At 48.0% G+C, this 20,512-nt stretch overlaps 1 protein-coding gene and 1 long non-coding RNA gene across 5 annotated transcripts in view; one reads left to right on the top strand and one right to left on the bottom strand.

Moving 5' to 3' along the window:
• Positions 1-20,512, top strand: part of DTNBP1 (dystrobrevin binding protein 1) — a 202,832-nt gene that overhangs the window by 161,839 nt on the left and 20,481 nt on the right. The gene's annotated exons all lie outside the window — the stretch shown is intronic.
• Positions 13,066-17,272, bottom strand: LOC132017127 (uncharacterized). Of its 2 annotated transcripts, none has more exons than XR_009404172.1 (3): positions 16,514-17,272; positions 15,259-15,568; positions 13,066-14,400 (listed from the first exon to the last, which is right to left on the bottom strand). It is a non-coding gene; the product is annotated as an uncharacterized LOC132017127 (long non-coding RNA). The 2 variants fall into 2 exon arrangements; XR_009404173.1 differs by having other exon boundaries at positions 13,066-14,343.

Genomic DNA, 20,512 nt, shown 5'->3' with positions numbered 1-20,512 from the left:
GTAGAAACTAATTGCGAAAGTGAACATGTAACCTTAACACTGTCCCAGCCCCAACTGAGCTTGCCTACAACGTGTTAAAAAAACCTGAGGCCCAGGAACACAGCTCTTTAACGTGGAGGATGAAATTCTTCTTGAAAGCTGTGCTCGTCTTCTGGCTTCTTCACGTGGCCTCTGTGTCTGCTCATCACAGTCCAGAAACACTTCATCACCTGCTTCAGCCTTTGGTCAGGCTCTTCTCCCCGGATCCTTCTCTTCCCCCTCGTTCCTCATCTGGCTGTTACCCCTTCATTTCTCAGGGCTGCTCAGTTGCCGCCTCCTCTAGGAAGGCCTCCTTGAAAGCAGGTTAGGTAGGTGCCCTTCGGTGGCACCCTTTCCGCTCCCGTGGCTCCCCTAGTTGCCCCTCATCTAATCTATATTGAACTGTGGTTTTCTGCAGGAGACTGGGAGCTCCTTAAGCGCAGCATCCCGGCCTGTCCGTGAGTAAATACAGCAGGTTGCTGAACCCGGCCCGGGGTGCGGGGGGGGAGCCGTGCATGCAAACAGGACAGAGTGGTTGGCTTTTGGTTCCAGGTTGGCCTGTTTCAGAAGATCCCGAGATGTTTTGCCCAGTGGATGCGGGCCAGGAAAGCAGGCAGGAGGTAGACAGGCTGCCTGTGGCGTAGCTGCAGAGAGAAGCGTCCAGCAAGGCGGGCACACAGCAGGTTGGGTCCGCCTCGGTCCGGTGCCGCTGCTGATTTGACTTCTGCACATGTTGTGTCCAGGCGGGAGGAGTGACCAAAGTCTGGGCTCAGCGAAGGATCTCCCAAGCAGGAGTGTTAAAATTAGTGGAAACGGGAGGCGTTCAATAGAGAAAGCGGTGGGAGAAAGCGAGCACACGATCTTCTCAGTGTCCGGAAAGGAAGAGAGGGGGGCAAACCCCCGATTTGTGTCTGCAGGGGAGGACGGGGGAAGAATTTGGAGCATGAGGGCAGAGGTGCCGTGAAGCAAGCCTCCTGCGCATGTGTTAGTTACTCGGCCAAGTTCAAAGGGACTTGTTTTGAAGCTTCCGGGGTACGTTCCCACGTTATTTGCTCTGTACAGGACTTGAGAGCCATTTTTTTTGTTTTGTTTTAAAACTACTCTCCTAGGAAGCACAAAGCCTGCCTCCTACAGGGCTTGCCTAACAAAATGGGGTCCCCAGAAATGCTTTCCATGCTGAAGGCTTTGAAGGTGTGCCACCTGCTGAGTGTATCTTGAGCCAGACGGTGTTTTGAGAAGGGTTTTACTCCTCCATCTTTTGCCAACAGCACCCACAGCGCTGGTGGCGACTTCTCCCTCTCCTTCTCCCGGGGGCACGTTGTTAGCAGTGGCATTTTTGCGGCCAATTTTGCCAATTCTGTTCTTTGTGCCTGTGTGAGACCAAATACCAGAACGCCAGTTAATAGGAAATGGGACCATGACACTAAAGCGACATGTGGTCTCCTGCCCGTGTGATTGTGGAGATCGTGGCAAACATGGAGGGGATGAGTGGGTTTTTCTATCTCTCCTTCCTTCTTCGTTTGCTTCCTGGGCAGCCTCTTCTCTGAGTGCCCTTGGAGGAGTCTGTATTGTAGTATACTCTGAAGAACACGTGTGTTTCATTTTTCCAGAACCATGGTAAGAAGGTTTATATTACTGTGTACCTTTATTTTATTTTACTATTTTTTAAAATTTCTTTTCAGTGTCCATGTACCTTTATTTAAATTTAACACTGGAACAGCATAAGAAAGTTTTTTTTTTTTTTTTTTTAAAGTCTCCATGAGGGGCACCTGGGTGGCTCAGTGGATTAAAGCCTCTGCCTTCAGCTCAGGTCATGATCTCAAGGTCCTGGGATCGAGCTCCGCATCGGGCTCTCTGCTCAGCGGGGAGCCTGCTTCTCTCTCTGCCTGCCTCTCTGCCTACTTGTGATCTCTCTCTCTGTCAAATAAATAAATAAAATCTTTAAAAAAAAAAAGTCTCCATGTAAACCAGAAGAAGATATGCCTTTAAATGGCAATTTGGTCTGTGTAGAACCAACAGCAGAAACGTTGCGTTTTCTGGAATCAGACCATTGTGCTGGCCTGGCAATATGATGTGCATTGTATTCAGAGAACATGTAGCAGAAAATTGTGATTATGTTTATACAATAAATCTGTCTTCAGTTCTCTGTTCAGAAAAATTCGTACGTATCATACCACGGTGGAAAGCATTCTGTTCAGATCAGAGCCCTCTCGCTCTTCTTTTAAGGTTGTACTGAGTAATGTTGGAAACTTGGTGACACTTCCTTTCTGCTTGAGAGAAATATCAGAGGATCTCACCACCAACTAATAGATAAGTTTGTATTTTATTATGTCCAGGTAACTCTTCCTCTGAATGGTGAGACGCTTCATTACCCTTCTCCTGCCCCACAAACATGTTCGAGCGTTCGGCTGCTGCTCTGGCTGCTGGAGCGTGTTTATTTCCATGTGCATTGGAGAGTGACAGTAGATTCACTTCTAATAATTTTTGGTGGAAAAACCTATGCTTGGAGTGGACTGAAATGAATATATATAAGACATCCCAAATTGTATGGCTTGATGTACTCTGAGTCTTCCCTTTGGGTCTCAGAATCTTGATAGCTGCCTCATGCTTTCAACAAACCCCCCACCCCCTTGGCTGAAATGTTCTTGATTCATTTAGGAAACACCTGTGTTTGTTGTTTCCTCCACTCTGTGCAGTGCCTGGGGGCAAAGATGACTAGAGGGGCCCCTAGTGCCGGCATCTCCAGCAGCTGCTGCACTGACCTCCCAGGGACCCCTCAGTCAGTGTTGAGGAAAGGAGGGAGGGAATAAGTCATCCATTTTCTCCTCGTAATGCTTTTTTAGATTTGGGATGATGCTGAGAATCTGCATGGGATTCTTGTTCTGTGTATGTGCTCAGATTCTAGAGAGGCGGGCCTAAGAAACAAGGTATCTTTGTACCTTTGAAATACGTAACCATGTGGATTTGTTGTCTTTCTGACCAAGACCTTTAGCAGTAGGTGCTGGGACTCTCCTTTATGCTTTAACATCATGCTAAAAATTTATATTAACTGCATGCAGCAGGAAAAAAAAATATTTATAGAGCAACCTTTCTGGTTTTATTCATTTTTAAGAATTTTCCAGAGTATGTGCACACTTGGGTGGCTCAATCAGTTAAGCATCAGCCTTTGTATCTGGTCATGATCCCAGGGTCCTGGGATCGAGCCCCACGGTTGGGCTCCCAGCTCACTAGAGAGCCTGTTTCTCCCTCTCCCTCTGCTGGCTCGTTCTCTCTCTCTCAAATAATAAATAAGATTTAAAAAAAAAAAAAAAAGAATTTTCCAGAGTTGACTCTTTACTATGATTTATATAATAAGCTTATTAGAGTTGACTAGTCCCAGAAATTATACTGATTGGATAAATCATATTCCCGAGTTTATAAAATGGCCTTTGGTTTAGTTTTGTTACTGTATACCCTGCATGGGGTTTTCTTTGTGATGATAAAGATGGAAAATAGCAGTGTCTACTTTTGTAAATTGATGTTGACCGTTTTAATTTTCCTAAATACGGTATTAAAGACCAGACTACATATGGCTGGGAAAAACTGGGTAGGGGGCAATAGTAACTTTGCTCCTATGTAAGGGCTATACAAGGCTTAATCCTTAAACCGTGCCTTTCAGGTTAACCCAGGTATATGTGTGCCTGTCGGGTAGGGTAACAGGTGTTTGGTAGGGGAGCAGGCAAGTGAGAGCCTGGGATCTGGACCAGGCCAGGAGTGCGGCAACCTTTGGCTTATCTGCTCTCTGGGTATGTTGTATATCCTGGCTGAGCCTCAGTTTCCTTTCTTCATTAAGGCAAAGATGGTAACAGGACCCACATCCTCAAACTGCTGTAAGGATTAACTGGGTCGATATGTGTAAAGGGTTTGCAGCAGTGCCCAGCGTTTACCCACAAGTGCCATAGGTAAGGGTTAGCTCCTGTCACTACAGAGACAAAGCCAACGGCTTAAGTGACTTGTTTCTCCTTACTTGGGTTCTCTGCCTTGTGAGGCGTAAAGATAAACCAGAACAACAGAAAAATCAAGTGCAACCCTTCCTAGGTCACATAGTACATAGTAAATGCAGGTTGGCAAGTGTCTGCCACAGTGAGTGGGAGGAGGGTGTTGGCACATCAGCACCCAGGCTGGGTTTGAAGGGTCTTTACGTCCTTGGACAAGCTAAGTAAGGTCTTGGACAGCTAAGGTCTATACGACTTCAGCTCTGAGTGCATTTGCTTATCTATAAAATGGGGATCACAGTAGTACCTACCTCCCTGGGCTTTTGTGAGAGCAAATGAAATAATAGTAGCGCCAGCCAATATAATAAATACAGAATGACTGGTCAGCCCTTTGTGATTAGGGATTCACACGAATTCTAATTCTTATCGATGGCGCCCTCACTCTTCATTTTGTGATCAGCCATGGGCTCTTTCTTTGACGAAAACAGCGGTGAAGTTCTCTGAGGCAGTTGTTCACATGCAAATATTAAACGGCTATATTTATCACAAACGCATCTTCACGTTCAGATCTCAGACTTCGGTGTCAGAAACTCTTTAATAACACCCGTTCAACAGTAAGATTAAAGTAGGATATTAAAATAATTTTTGGAAAAATGTCTTAAAATCACAATATGAAAAATCCCAAAACATTTCGGGTTTAAGAATGAGGTATGAATATGGAGATTTACAGATTTATTCTTTCCTCGCGCGTTTATTTTGTACTAGTTCGGTCTAAGCGGAGGATGTAAAGATGGGTAAGACTGAGGATCTACCATCTTCAAGTGCGCAGGGCAGTTGGGAGATGGATCGTATAGAAGCAGGAGACCCCAGGCTCCCAGAGGGGGGCGCCCGGAGAGAGGGCGTCGGGCGTCCGTGCACTCGCTGTCACTACACCTGTGGGATTCCGTGCACCTGTCTGTGTGACAGTACGAGTGTCTGCGTGGCTGCTGGCACCCCAGGAGCGGTGGCTGCAGTGAAACGAAGCGAGAGGAAGGCTCTGTGATTTTCTGTCTTTACAGTGAGGCCCAGTATGGCAGGTGATCCACCTTTTCAGTCTTTTCGTTTAGATTGACAGTTCTTTGCGTACATAAGAACTGTGACGAGCTGAAATCGTTTCTTTGATCAAGTAGGCAGTTAAAAGAATTACTGTGTTTCCCCTCCCCTTTCTGTTACAGAAGTTTTCAAACATGCACGAGAACAGCGTCGTGGAAGGCCGTGTCCCCGTCACCAGTTTCAGCAGCCGCCGTGTGGCCAGTCTTGGCCCATCCCTCCCCCTGCCTGTTTTCTCCTCCGTTTTTAAAGGCAAATCCCATGAAATATCACCTCCTCTATAAGGAGTTCAGTGTGTACTGCTCAACAATAAGATTTTTAAATATTCCCACTGTGCCATTATCAAACCTAAAGTAATGTAAGTCCTTAATACCCTTACATGGAAGGGATGGTAACGTCAGTTTTCTTAGGTTGGGTGAATCAGATGGTAGCCCTGTGTGGTATTTCTGCAAGACCTCGTTCAGTCATTTCTATCTTACTAAATGTGTGGTTTTGAATTGCTCTTTATTTTTCATCTTACACTGGTGGAAACTTCGCCTTTCCTCCCTTCCAGCTTCTTTGGCCGATCTAGTAACGTGACATAAGACAGATTACAGGAGAAGAACAAACGTGATCTTGTAAATATGGGAGCTCCATAAAAATACGAGATAGGCAGCCGGGCAGCTGAGGCTCAGGTGCCGTCCTGAGCTAAGGAGTGGGAAAGGGGCCTGGGGCCGCACAGGGCAGGAGGAGTCCCAGGAAGATGAAGGGACAGATGCTTAGTAACCAGATGCAGGTGGATCTTTCAAGTACAAAACAAATTACCTCTGGTGATAGCTCTTACCTAGGCCAGACCCCCCCACCCCATCTAAATTCTCTTAGGGAAGGAACAAGTCAGAGTTTTTCCTGAGTCTGCTGGGTCTTGATGGCCTTCAGCTCAAAACAACCCACATCCCAAAGTGGCACGTTTCGGGGTGGCATTTTCCGCTCCCCTTCATTATCGTCTGGCATGCAGTCAGCAGACTGCCCTAGGTCACGCTCCAATCAGAAACTTTGACCTCCTTAGCATGGAAATCTACAAAAAGGCACGAGTGTCGTTGGCTTACTGAAAGCTCTCCTGAAAGAACAAAGCCGTGACTTCACCAAGGAAAGTGTTGCTCTCGGGATGGGGTCCAGAGGCTCTGCCGACTGAGGCCGGCCTGCAGGGGCTGCCTGGGCCCAATCTGCGTGGCCCCAGGCCTCTGCTCATAGCGCGGCCCGCTTCTTGCCGAGAAGGCTGGGACACCCCCGGACGGGGCACGTGGCCCAGCCTCCGCGAGCCTCGCAGGCCTTGTGCCACCAGCCTGAGGTTCTTCCGAGGACACCTGCTCCATGTGGGCCACCTGTGCCTGTGATGGGGTCAGGCCCGCCTGCCTTATGGGGCAGGGAATTGCTGAGAAAGGGTTGTCGGCGCCAGCGGAGAGTGAGAAACATAAATTTAAAAAATGAAGCTTTTCTGAGTAATAGAAAAGAAGAAAGTAAAGTGTTTACAAGCAGAGCTGGCAGGTCTCGGGTCTGCAAGAAGAGAAAAGAATTTAACTTTCGATGAGCCAGGGAAGACCCTGGCCTGGAAGGTGGGGCTTCTGGGCCTGGCTCAGAAAGTCAGACGTTCGCGGGCATCAAGCCAGGGCGCAGCGCGCGGCGTCCGCTCACCGTCCTCACACCCAAGCTGCAGAATGACAGTGCTTTCCGCCTTCCTGTTCCTTCTCCTCCTCCTGTTCCCTCGGGCCCTGAGCTGAGGCTCAGGAGCAGAGCCCTTCCTGCTGTTTCTCTGACAGCTTTCTGAAAGCAGGCCCTGCACATCCCATAAAAATTCCGGTCGAATCGCGCTTGTGGCTCGGGGTTGTGGTCATGGGTTCCACTGTGACGTGCGGCCCGGCACATGCTTGTCTTTGCAGAACCGACAGGTCGTAACATCTCTCGTCCGCCTTCGCGGGGTGAGCCTCTGGAGCCACACGTAGGTTGAACTGATTCTTTTTAACAGATGCCTTTTAGTTTAGTTTGTTTCCGCTAACGTGATTTTATCCTGACCTCAGCGTTCCGTGGAGTCTTCCTGGGCGAGTACAGGATGGAAACAAAACCGAGTCATCAGGCCGGGACTAGGGCAGCCTTTTGAAGGTTGCGGGAAGGGAAAAGCAGCCCCAAGTGGGCATGCGCACTTGAAGTGGCAGAGAAGTCACGTGGCTGTTGTAGTCAGTTCAGCAAGTTTTGCAGGATTGTGTTAAACGTGTGGTCTCACCAGCACTGCAGCCTTCTTGTCTGTGGGCTTCTGGTCCTGCTGCAGAGCTGCTGAGCAGCTCGTGTATAATGCCAGCAGGATGGGGAGGCCCTGGGGGGAAGGGGCATCTTGGCTACCAGTGTGTGCGGTATGTCACATAAAAACCCCTGAATTGCCCAAAGAGAGCAGCCTGCACATCACGATACCTCTTTGACTAGAATCCATTTTTGGCAGACCAGTGATTTAAATCCTAGATTGTTCATTGGGTCTTTATTTGAAATGATGAAGTCTGTTTTCGTGGGAGAATCTTCTGGTGTGAGTGTGTGTGTGGGGGGGCTTACTTTGTTTAGCTCCTTTTGTATCAATTTCAGATTTTTAGTTTATTTCAAAAATTTAAGTTTAGTAATTAAGGAATTGATTCAGTCCGTCTCTAGGCCTGAGTAGATCACAATGCTAAAATGTGTGGTTTCATGAACCCGTGGGCACAGTATAGCCAGGTAGGTTTTATTTTCAGATTTTTTTAAATTAAGGGTTTAATTATTCAGTTTTGGATTATATATGTGTTGTAGGTGTATTTGATGGAAAGTAAAAGCAGGGTCTTGGAAGATGACATAGGTGGTTTGGCTTTCTGTTTCTAACTAACTGTCTATTTAAAACCTTAACGTGAAACTTGGCCCATTTGCATACTGGTATGACCTACCCGAGGTCTTTAAAAATGAATTTTTGCCATAAGCATTTGTCGATTCAACAAAGATTTGTGTTTGCCTTCGTTAAGTGTTAGGAATGCAAAGTGGAAAAGATTATTACTTTCAAGCGGCTGCCGTTAGCAGGAAGAGAGAAAAATACAGTGAGGTAGTCTCTTTATTAAGAGCACAGCTGGGCGTAGTTGGAACAGAAGGGAGCCTCCACGTCATCTTGGGGTGGTTGGGCAAGGAGCCTGGAAGACTTTGGGGGAGCCGTGCTTTCATTTTGTAAACCTCAACAGAAGGGAGCTCTGTTCGTTGTTGCTTGCCTACTGTATGCCAGGCGGTCTACCAAGGAGTAGGTCTACCTGTCGTTACAGAACTAAAATTCAGCCAAGTCTGGTGTTGTTAAGCGATTCAGGAGTTGGGCTCCTGGGGGAGGAACTCTGAGGAGTTGGAGAAATTGGAAGATTTTTACAAGAGGGCACCGAAGTTATTAGCAAAAGAAAAGGAAGGATTGTTCCCAGCAAGGTCACTTTCCTCTTCAGGGAAAAGGGCAGGAGATCTTACACAGAGAACATCATCTTTCCTTGGCGGATGGAGAGGGCTCACTTAACAGATGACTTCATTGGTGCTGACCAGAAAATGCTTGAGCGACCAGCTAAGGCCGCATTTCTGGGGGAGGTTGAAACTGCAGTTAGATTGGGTATGAAGCTCCTATTTGGAAACGCAATCTAAATGACACCATTTGGGGCCCGCAGTTTCCTTTTTTTTTTTTTTTTTTTAATAAATGGAAGGCAATAAAAGATTTTAAGTAGTGTATGGGAGGGGGTAACATTGATTTGTTAACTCGGACAGATCACTCTAGTTGGCTGTGTGGGAAAGGGACTGTTGGTTTCTCATTCGCTGTGTGGAGAACAGATGGGGGAGAGGTCGGGTAGAAGGTGCCATAGGGAATGGGACTCTGGATGGAGGCCATTGTGATAGAGATAAAAATGGACTCAGGAGATATTTTGGAAGCAAAATTGAGAGAGTTGGGAATAATTAGGCATTAGAGAGAGTCCCGAGCTCTGTCATCTTCACAGAAATATGGGGACTCATCTATGTCCTTAGGAACTGGCAACAAACATGTAGACTCTCAATGACCTTGAGAAGAGCGTCTTCAGGGGAATGAAGGGGACGGAAGCCATGTGGTAGCCACATCGTTGTTAGTCCTCACGGCAACCCTAGTAGCGTGTCCCTATTGTATTGAATTTAAGAGATTTTAAGTAACTTGTCAAAACTACCCAGCAAGGAGGTGGTGAAGCAGTGTTTGAACATTATCTTCTAGACTCCTGAGCCTGTGCTCTCTCTCCACCGTGTAAGGCTGCATCTTATAAAAGAAGCAAAGTGCTTGAGAGGCCTCTGTTTCTCGTCTGAGTGCCCAGGACGCCGGACGGGACCTTAAGTGCTACAGGGAGCCACACGTTCACATGAGGTCTTGTTGTTGTTGTTTTTTTAACAGCTATGGTGAGGGGTAATTTATGCATCATAAAATTTGCCCATTTCAAGTATATCAATTTTTAATAAATTTACAGAGCTGTGCAGCCATCCCTGATGGAAGGGAACGTGGGGTCTGGAGCTGACGGCCCAGAAAGAACTCTTGACATGACTTTTGTGCAAAAAGGCGATGTCATTGAAGCAGGGGGCCAGGACCGCTGGGCGGAGAGAGCTGCACTGGGGCTGTGAGAGGTGGCTGGTGATCTGCTGTGGCCTTGGGGGAGGAAAAGACAAAGGGAAGTGCCGAGAGGGCTTTCATCTGTTCGAGGAGACTGACAGGTCCCCGGAGGCCTGGCTGTTGATAAGCAAAGGTTGTTTTTCCCTTAAGACAGTTGGAAGTTTCCAAAAGGCTGTCATACTCCGCCTGCCACACACATTTGTCAATGGGCTGCAGGTTATAAAGATACTTACTTTTGTCTACATTTCCTTCTGCCTGTGTTCCCCGCATCAATCACTGCATCCAGTTTTAGGACATTCCCATCAGCCCCAAGAGATCCCTTTCTGCCCATGTGCCGTCAGCGCCAGCCCCCAGCCCAGATAGCCACACGCCAGCTTTCTGTGTCTTTACGGACAGTCCCTAACGTGGAATGACCACAGGAAGCAGGGCCTTCTGGGCTGAGTCCCTCTCACTCAGCAGAATGTCCCTGCGTTTCATGCATGTGGTAGCTCGTCTCAGTGCTTGGTTCCTTTCGTTGCTGAACCGTATTCCAGTCATAGGAAAACAGCGCCTTTTTGCCGATCCATTCCCCAGTGGAAAGACAGCTGGATTGTTTTCAGTTTGGGGCCGTTAGGAATACTATCGCCGTAAACATCCACGTGCAAGTGTTCATGCGGATATAGCTTTTCACCTCTCTTGGGAAGGCTGAGTCCTCGGAGTGGAATGGCTGAGTGGTATGATAAGTTTCCGTTTCACATTTTAAAGCAACCGCTGAGTTGTGTTCCATAGTGGTTTTCTCCTTTGACCCTCCCCCAGCCCTCCTCCCCTCCAAACCCCCACCCCCCAGTTTTCCTCCATCCTTGCCAGCGCTTCCGGTCGTCCTTTAGAACAGAGCTATCGTGGCGGGGGTGCAGTGGTCTCTTCTGTGATTCTGACTGGGACTTCTCCACTGACCGATGATGTAGAGCATCGTTTTATGTGTTTATGAGCCATTCCTGTATCTTCTCCAGTCAAATGACTATGGCAATGTCTCGCCCATTTCTTAGCTGGGCTGTCTTATTGAGTTAAAAGAGTTCTTTATATATTTTGGATACAGGTTCATTATTGCATAGACGATTTGCCAGTATTTTCTTGCAGGTTTTAGTTTTTCATTTTCTTAATTATCTATTTTGAAACACACAAAGTTTTTAATTTTGATGAAGTCCATTTGAACAAAAAAAATTGTAATGGATTCTACTTTTGCTACCGTCTTCAAGCACCTTTTGCCTAACCTGAAGTTAGGCAAGTTCCCTACACGGTTTTCTTTCTTTTTTTTTTTAAAGATTTTATTTATTTATTTGACAGAGAAAGATCACAAGCAGACAGAGAGGCAGGCAGAGAGAGAGAGAGGAGGAAGCAGGCTCCCCGCTGAGCAGAGAGCCCGATGCGGGACTCGATCCCAGGACCCCGAGATCATGACCCGAGCCAAAGGCAGCGGCTTAACCCACTGAGCCACCCAGGCGCCCCCCTACACGGTTTTCTAACGGGTTTGGTGTCACTTAATCTTGGAGGTCACAGAGTTCTTCTGTGGGGAAGTGGTACTTAAGCTGAGATCTGAAAGCCGGGTAGGAGGCAAGGGGGCGGGAAGAGATTCCCACTCGGGGCAACAGCAGGTGCGCAGCCAAGGCTGTTGGGATCGTGTTGGGTTCGATGAGGGAGAAGGCGGCCCTGAGTGCTGGGCGCAGTGAGTGCGGTGGTGCCTGACTGGAGAGCTGATGAGATTCTGCAGGGCCCGCGGGGCGGTCCTCCTGTTGCAGAAAACCGACCTTCCTGCTTCAGAGCCAGAAGAGAACTCGGGAGACGAGTCTGGGATGAAGAGGAACCGGAGCTTTATTGCTTTGCCAGGCAGAGGCGTCTGTGGCAGGTTATGGCCTTCAGAAACTGCAGGCTCTCCCGAAGGAAGGCACTGCAGGGTTTGCTAGGGAAATACAGGAGCTAGCCACATTTGACAGGAATTGTGTTCATCTACCAGCCGCCTTTGTCATGTCTGCAAGGTGACACGAGGTTCTTGAAACAAAAGGCTAAGAAGAAGGGAGGGAGGTTTGTGGAAGAGAGGGAAAAGGTTACTTGAAAATGAAATTTTGGGCGCCTGGGTGGCTCAGTTGGTTAAGTGACTGCCTTTGGCTCAGGTCATGATCCTGGTCTCCTGGGATCGAGTCCTGCATCAGGCTCTCTGCTCAGCGGGGAGCCTGCTTCTCCCTCTGACCCTCCCTTCTCGTGCTCTCTCTCTCTCTCTCTCTCTCATATAAATGAATAAAATCTTAAAATGAAATTCTGCTGTAGCATTAGTGCAGCCATTTTGATTTTTGTTCAGCTTTGAGCTTTTAAGTGTTCCTACTCCCAGGAGCTGTTGGGCCAGAGAGGGCGTGGCATGATCAGATTTGCTTTGTAGGACAGTCCCTCTGGCTGCTGTGTGGAAATGGATTGGGAAGGCGGCCAGTGTGGATTTGGACTGACCAGCTTGGGGACTCTTGTTTCCCCGTTAGTGAGACCTAATGACAGCTCTGACCCCATGGGCTTGTGAAACCAGAGAGCGCCCCCTGGTGTTTGAGAGCCTGCCTTGAGTTCTAGGCCGTTCCTCATGCCTCCCAGCCAGCCAGGAGGCTCTAGTAAGGGGGAGTGAGCCAGTGCCCGCGGCTGCACTCCCTTCCCTTGCACACACGTACTTTTGGTTGTGTTCATTGGGTTTTTCTTTTTCCAGGAGATAGAGTTTGCACCCAGCAATTTCATTTAAACACCTTCACTGCTTTCTTTCTTCCTAAGATTTTGGGGAAAATTGAAAGCAAGTGGGGCGCCTGGGTGGCTCAGTGGGTTAAAGCCTCTGCCTTCGGCTTGGGTCATGGTCCCAGGGTCCTGGGATCGAGCCCCGCATCAGGCTCTCTGCTCAGCGGGGAGCCTGCTTCCTCCTCTCTCTCTGCCTGCCTCTCTGCCTGCTTGTGATCTGTCTGTCAAATAAATAAAATCTTAAAAAAAAAAAAATTGAAAGCAAGTTACTTATTCATTCATGCATCCATTCATTTAAAAAAAAAGTACATACAACTCTCACCTCTCCGCTACACACACAGAACACAAGAACAGCAAGTCCTCTTGTTGGGGGAAGGAACATCTTTGGGTAAGTGCGGCTCCTAATCTGTGGTCCTGGTAGCATAGGACTGACCCACCTGTTCTCTTAATTCAGGCAGTCATGGGGGAAATGTCACTGAGTCTGATGAATACAAGAGAACCATGAAGGCAGCACAAACTGTGAGGTTGTAATCCACTAATTCAACATAAGATGACCGCAAGACATTTTCAAGGACTGCAGTATCCAGTTTAAACACTGAGCTTTTATTTTAGTTTTGAAACACAAAACGTGGAAGAATCTTTTCTGTGCTTTTCCATGAGTGTCCTCTGATTGACTCAGTGAACTAATAGAAGCAAATTACTATTTCTCAAAGGGATTACAGTAAATCTAATTCATTTTATCCTTCAAAATACGACAGAGCGCGCTGGGATTTCTAGGCCAAGGGTGAGAAGTGTCTTACTCAGAAAACTAAAATATATTCTTTTTACTAAGTGTTTCCCACTCTGTCTGCGAAATGGATACCAGAGAACATATTGCCCTTTTTATAGTTTTCTGAAGTAAATAGAGAGAAAGGTTTTTCTTGGAGTTACAGAGAAATACAGGTAGTGAAACGCCCGCTCTAAGGAAAGGAAATAGAACGTGGTGTTGAAATCCCTTTGCTGGGTCATCTTACTTTGTAATGTCCAAAATGGTAAATGGCAGGTAAATTTTGAGTGTCAGGCGATTCTAGTAAATTGGAAAATATTTCGTGTCTCATGGCATACCCATAATCCCAAAGGGAAGATGTTAGGGTTAGGACAGGAAGTGAGGGGAATGAAAAAGACAGAAGAAATCAACTCTCGTACCTATGGGCGTTTTCTAAAGGAACCCACATAGGTTGTGTTTTGTTTTGTTTTTTTAAGATTTTATTTATTTATTTATTTGACAGAGAGAAAGACAGAAAGCGAGAGAAATCACGAGTAGGCAGAGAGGCAGGCAGAGAGAGAGGGGGAAGCAGGCTCCCCGCTGAAAAGAGAGCCTGATTTGGGGCTCGATCTCAGGACCCCAGATCATGACCCAAGCCAAAGGCAGAGGCTTAACCCATGAGCCACCCAGGCGCCCCCCCCACATGGGTTTTTGTAAGTAAGTTTATGAAATAGTAAAGCTGAGCCCAAACCAGAAAGCTTGTTTGTCGTCAAGAGCCTTGTCATGAATTGCCTCCTGCGCGAAGAGTAGACAGAGTTGGTCGAGTGCAGACGGGGACGATGGATGAAGGAAGTTCAAAGTCCTGAGACTGTTTACCCCAAATGCTGATCAGGTCACCTCTCTGCAGCGCTGTGCGCCGACCGCTCCCCTGAGGTCAGAGCCGTGTGTATGTTGCATCGCGTGTCATCCTCGCACGGTAGGATGTTTGTGTTTTCTTTAAGTGCTTTAAAATCTTGTCTCATTACCCAGGGCCGTAGTTTATACACCAGCCTCCTTAAAGGGCGGGTGGAAGAGAAGGGTCCCCGCTGTGTTCGTCTCCCAGAAGAAACTCAGCTTGCTTCACGAGATCTGTAGGCAGACTTTTTCATAAAATGACAAACGTGGGGAACCTTTTTTGTTGGTGTGTTTTTTCTTTCCTGCTTATGAGTATATACAAAAAGAGACAGTGATGAAATGAAAGTAATTGTGTGTTGGCTTAGACTAAACCTTTCTCTCGAGTGGGTGTTTCCTGAAGGCCGTGCCTTCTCTCTCTCTCTCTCTCTCTCTCTCTCTCTCTCTCTCGTCTCGTAATGAGTCGTCTGTTCACTCATTTCATGATCACTGTTGAGTTCCCGCTTTGCACCTGGCGCAGTGGAAGACCACGGAATACCCCCCACAAAAAACAACCTATTCCTGTGGGTTGGTAATGTGAAAATCAAAGGCAGAAGAAAAATTATTAAAGTTTCTTACTACTTAGAGCGCACTGACAAGTCCTTGAAACAGGCAGAGTGTGACCTTCCTCTGGGAACTCAGCTGCCTTGATGTTGACTCTTTGCTGAGGGCAAAAGGCAATCTTAACCCGCCCCCTCTGCCCTCGGGATCCTGTGAGTCTACTTTAAACATACAGAAATTCCTTTGGAAGCTCCGTTTATCTCTGCCCCCTCCAAGATACCTGTTGGCAGCCCTCCCCCAAGCATATGACCCACCAATACACATCTCAAGAGTCTCATGATGGAGTTTTTACTAAACAGTAATAAATGACCTTTTCCTTACAATAGCCGGCCCCCTCCGGATCCTGGAAACCTTGCTTCCAGACTACCTGGGAGGTTTGTTCTGTCCTTAACCCCTCCCAACTTGAAGGTAAATAATCAGCCACCTCTGACAACCCCAGTGCACGTCTTTCTGCCCATGGGTCCTGTCTCCGGGGTTTAAGAAAACCACCGTTTTACACCTAAGATGAATCAGAATTCTTTCTTGGTGGTCAGCGCCTGACCTCACCAACATTCCAAAATTACCTCATTGGATTGTGCGGGCAGGCCTTCATTCTAGGGAGTGTTGACATTTTCTGGATCATTCGTGAAAAGGACAGGGTCACATCACAGTTTTCATAACACTGAATCCTGTTGTTAGCGCCGTTGATGTTATACTCTCCTCACAACAAAATAATCTTGTGTATGAACTGCTGTCATTTTAGCTGAGTACGGACAAGGGAGTTCCCATAGTCTCTTGCGTGTGTTGACTGGATGGAGAGCCTCCAGGTTAATGCTGTTCTGAGTAAACTCTCAGGCCTCCCTCGGTCTCCGCCGACTTTGCGTTGTTGTTACCCTAAAGGAAAGATTTATTGCTTCATTTTGTAAATAGGAATTTCGGGAAGTGATTCAGAAGCCGCATTTTGTTGATCATTTGGAGGTGATTTAGTATTTTTGAAGAACGCTGATTTTAAGGCTTCCCAGATTTCTCAGCCAACCCTCCCCTAGTCCCCGGGTAATGGCCTTTTTGTGTCACTGTGCATCCTGTTAAGCCCAGGTATTTCTGAGTACGCACTGACTGTATGGACCTGTCTGATGTCATGGTCCATTGCCAGCCCGAGAGCTCTGGTAGCCACTCCCCCCTCCCACCCCCCACGTTTAGCCCCGAAGAGGATGCTTGCTTGTTGTCAGCCCTTCTGAGGTCTTGCTCGTGTTTCCTGGCAGCCGGGCCTCGTTCCCTGAGCTGCTGTGGCTGTTTCTCTCCTGCCTCACTGCCTCCTGAACATCTGGCCTGCTGTGCCCGCCTCAGGCCGCTCTGCGGTCAAGCCAGCAGTTGAAAGCCTGCCGCCGAGATCAGCTGGTACAGCTGGTGTTCCCGGCCCCCGGACATTTGGCATTTTGTGATTGTGACCCTTTCGTTCATCTGACTTTTGCTGATCCGTCATCGGCACTAAGGCTGCCGAGCTGAAAGTGTAACATGAAGAACTTTCTTCTCTGCCTCTTAAGTCTAGTGCTTAGGGCCCTCGGAAATAAACGGACAAAAGACAGTTTAATAGGAGAAAAGGCGTACAAATTTTACTTGCATGTTCACATTTTAATTTTTAGATGCACACAGAGGCCCTCCTAGAAAAGAAGGGAAGACCCATAGGCCAGAGTCATACCCGCAGGCTTATATACTGTCTGAACAGAGGGTGATAAACAGAAAAGACCAAGACAAAGAGGGAGAGTTAGGCGCCTGGGGTGGTAAATTACAGGAAGGTCCATAGATGGGGGGACCCAGTGGCAGGTGACGGTTACTTACTAAGGTTCACCACACAGAGGCGAGTCGGTGCCGTCTCCGATGGCGAGTCATCCCCGGGGATTAGGACTCCCCTTCCAAGCGCCTGGGTGGCTCAGTGGGTTAAGCCTCTGCCTTTGGCTCAGATCATGATCTCAGGGTCCTGGGATCGAGTCCCGTATCAGGCTCTCTGCTTCGCGGGGAGCCTGCTTCCCCCCCCCCGCCTCCCCCGCCTGCCTCTCTGCCTGCTTGTGATCTCTCTCTCTCTGTCAAATAAATAAATAAAATCTTAAAAAAAGACTCCCCTTCCTCTTCCTGGTTATGTGAGAGGGAAACACTTCACATGTCACATTTAGACAGAAAGGGGAAGGTTAAAGAGCTTTCTTTCCCTTTGCACCTGCTGTTTCTCAGCTGCCTTCAGCTCAAAGTAATCTCCGTGCCAAAGTGGCAAATTTCAGAAATCCTCAAAATTCTCTCTGAACCCCATTTCCAATCAAGAGTACGCACCCCTGACATTTCCTACTTGTCTCTCTCATTTTCTGGTTCCTCTTTCTACCAGGCATGAAAGCCTTCGTGGCTAGAAGTCCCTACCGAGGCCCCCACCGTGGCGGCCCGCTCCCCCTTTCTTCAGACTCGTCTGTGTCCCTGCCCGTGTCTCCCCGTCAAACCCCAGTTGATCTGAGAACTGGTGGGGAGGAAGCAAGCGTGGCCGACCTCATTTCTGTTCACTTTTCAGTGTCCAGATCTTCTCAAAGCTCCCAGACACCATATTCTGCTGACTTAGAAGAGACATATAAAAACATGCAAATCTCCAATTGGGGAAATTTCAGGAAGGAGCACTAAGGGAAGTGAGAAAAAGCTGACTATTCAGCAGGCCACCCCCACGTGTCGGCAGCTCCCCCGCTGGTCCCTTCCTCAGGCATCTTCTTCCTCTGCGTCAGGACTCAAGGCTCTGCTCGGGGGCCATCTCCTGCCATCCCCGCCGGCTGCCCCACCAGCCTTCCCGGGAAGCACGCCACCCATCTCTCATCGCCGTCTTATTAGCTGGCCGCGAGGGCTTATGGCTGCCATTTATAATACTAATTTATTCATAAGTCACCTGCTTGTGAGTTTTCAACAGCTTGCAACCGAAAGTGATAAATCCCCATTTCTAAAATATTTTTCTTGAAGTAATTACATTTCCAACAGATATGATCAGCTTTCAGGCATTCTGAGATTTGACTGTTGCGAACCTTTTAGAGGCTGACGTTTCCAACTTGTGGCTTGAGGACATTTATAATGAGAGGCCCTTGCCTCCAGAAGCACATTGAGTTTTGTGTCCCATGTGATAAATGTTTTATATGGCAAATATACGCAGTGTTCGTTTCTGGTGCGTGTAAATGTTGTGGGAAATACTCAGTCATTTTAAAAGTGCTAGTACTGAGGAGCGCCTGGGTAGCTCAGTTGAATATCACTGACGAATACGCAGTAATAGTAAGTGTCGGACTCTTGATTTTGGCTCAGGTCATGATCTCAGGGTCGTGAGATCGAGGCCCGCATCAGGCTCCACACTCAGCAGGGAGGCTGCTTAAGAGTCTCTCTCTCCCTCCACCCCTCCCCCACTCCTGCACACACCTACGTGCTTTCTCAAAAAAAGAAAATGCTACTGAATTCTTTTTTTTTTTCTTTTTAAAGATTTTATTTGACAGACAGAAATCACAAGTAGGCAGAGAGGCAGACAGAGAGGGAGGAGGAAGCAGGCTCCCTGCTGAGCAGAGAGCCTGATGCAGGGCTTGATCCCAGGACCCTGAGATCATGACCTGAGCTGAAGGCAGAGGCTTTAACCTACACTGAGCCACCCAGGCGCCCCTGCTCCTGAATTCTTAATAGATTTGCTGTAATATATTTTCTTAGTAAATTGTCTGGAAAAGTACACCTGCTTTTACACTTGAAAAGGTTTGAAACTATTATTCTTGAGTGTAATTTTTCAAATACTTAATTTGAATTTTGGGGCAGTGTAAGTAAAAACATCTCTAAAGGTGATTGTTTCAAATATTACTGCGTATTCGTCGGTGATATTCAAAGTCTAAGGCAGGGCAGAATCAAGGTGGTAGAGTAGAAAGTCCCTCGGCTCGCCACCTGCCTCAGACCTGCCAAAATAACCACAGGTACCACAGCTGGGGCTAAGCATGACCCGAAGACAAGCCCAGCAGATTTTCCCCAACTAAGATTATAAAGAAAAAGCCCCATCGAGACAGGTAGGACGGATGGAGACACAGTTTAGTCAAGGCCCACACCTTGAGCCCAGTGACCCACAATCAGGAGGGCTGTCACAATCCCAGAGGCCCTCCCTGAGGACTGGAGGGTCCCGGCCCCACACTGGACTTACCCACACAGCCAGGAAGACAAGCCTACACAATGTCTGGCTTTGAAAACCAGCGCGCTTAATTCTGGGAGAGACGGAGACCTATGGGGAACAGACATCACTCCTAAAGGCCACAGGTGTAGCCTCCCTCCTTCTCCAACCCAGCATGGAGGCAGCACTTTGAAATTCGCCTCGGTTCCAGACGAAGAAGATTCACTGACTAGTTCAGAGCATGTGCAGGAAGGGCAGGGATCTTTGGAACTTTCTCTAGGGGTGGAAGTGCTGGCCGGTGCTTTTATTTTTTTCACTTCTATATGGCTGGCTGGGTGCTCGTGGGGACCATTTCTGATACCCTCCATCTACCGAGCTAGTACTGCTTGCCCTGTCCTGGGGCTCCCCTGTGGACTTGCCCGTCCCAACCTGCCCACCCTGGCCAGTGCCCCTCCCAATGGCCCCTGACACTACCACACCCAGCAGGTAGCCTAGCCCAAGACTGGTGCCACCCCTATCAGCCCCCACCCCAGGGGACCAGCCCCCACACACTAGAATGTTTACAGCAGTTGCAGCAGACCTTGCAGAGCTGCACCGAGGACCGAGTCCACACACCAGCTCACCCAGCCCCATTTTCACTGACGTTTTTGTAACCAACTTATGCTGTCACAGGGATTTTCCATTAGGTGGTCAGCTCTCTGAGAGCGTTCAAGTGCTCAACTGCTGCCCACTAGTTACATGGCCTTGGTGCCGAAGATGTCCCTTAGCAAAAGCCTTTACCTCCTGGCAATGTCTGTCTAAACAGGCACCAGGCTGGTGAGAACTGTGAACTGCCCAGTCTGTGAGACGAGCTAGGACAGCAGGCTCGCAGAGCCTGTGCCTGCGTCGGGCCCTGTGCTTCTCCTCCTCGTGACCGACAACACGATGGATAGAGCCTGTGACCATCTCTGGGAGCATACGGGTCAATAGAAACTAAGGGTGCTTACAATGCATCGTTACTGAAGTTGCTATACCCAAGGATCCAGGTCCACAAATACTTTCTTCTGCTAATCCAATTTTAGGAAAGGGAAAGGGGGGTGGGGAGAGACTCACTTGCACCGGTCTTTGTAGGCAGAAATCCAGGAGACTGACGGACTGACGGGATCTGGTCACATTTTTGTTTCTTGCTGTATGAAGCTGCCAGGCCACTGAGCAGGGGCTGGAAGGGGGTTCCACAGAATAAGATCAAGCTGCTCCAGAGGGACTCCTGCCCCGAAAGTACTTGTCTCTCACCAGTAAAGATGACCATAGGTCACACTGGTTTATGATTCTGCATTTCAGTTGCTGCTGGAGATTTTCCTTTGTAGATGATACACCAGAGAGTTTGAAAAGCATCAAGGAGATGACGTTTCTGTCATTTTCCTGAAGTGTGGCAGCTTCCCTGTCATGTATTTTTTTTTTCCATTGTATAAATATTTGCACAAAGTAAGAAATTGAACAAAGTGGAAGAACAGATACAGTTCACCTAGAGTAGCGGCTCCCGAAGTCTGGTCCTCAGACCAGCGGCATCAGCATCGTCTGGGAATTGGTTAGAAATGCAGTCTCTGGCCCAGCAATTACTGAATGAGAAATTCTGGACATGGGGTCCAGCAATCTCTGTGTTCACCAGCCCTCAAGTTGATTTTGATGCCACGAAAGGTTGAGAACCC

Source organism: Mustela nigripes, chromosome 5 (genome assembly GCF_022355385.1).
Source record: "Mustela nigripes isolate SB6536 chromosome 5, MUSNIG.SB6536, whole genome shotgun sequence".
Taxonomy (NCBI): Eukaryota; Metazoa; Chordata; class Mammalia; order Carnivora; family Mustelidae; genus Mustela; species Mustela nigripes.
The sequence above is the reverse complement of the archived record's forward strand: the minus strand, read 5'-3'. Positions and strand labels throughout refer to the sequence as shown.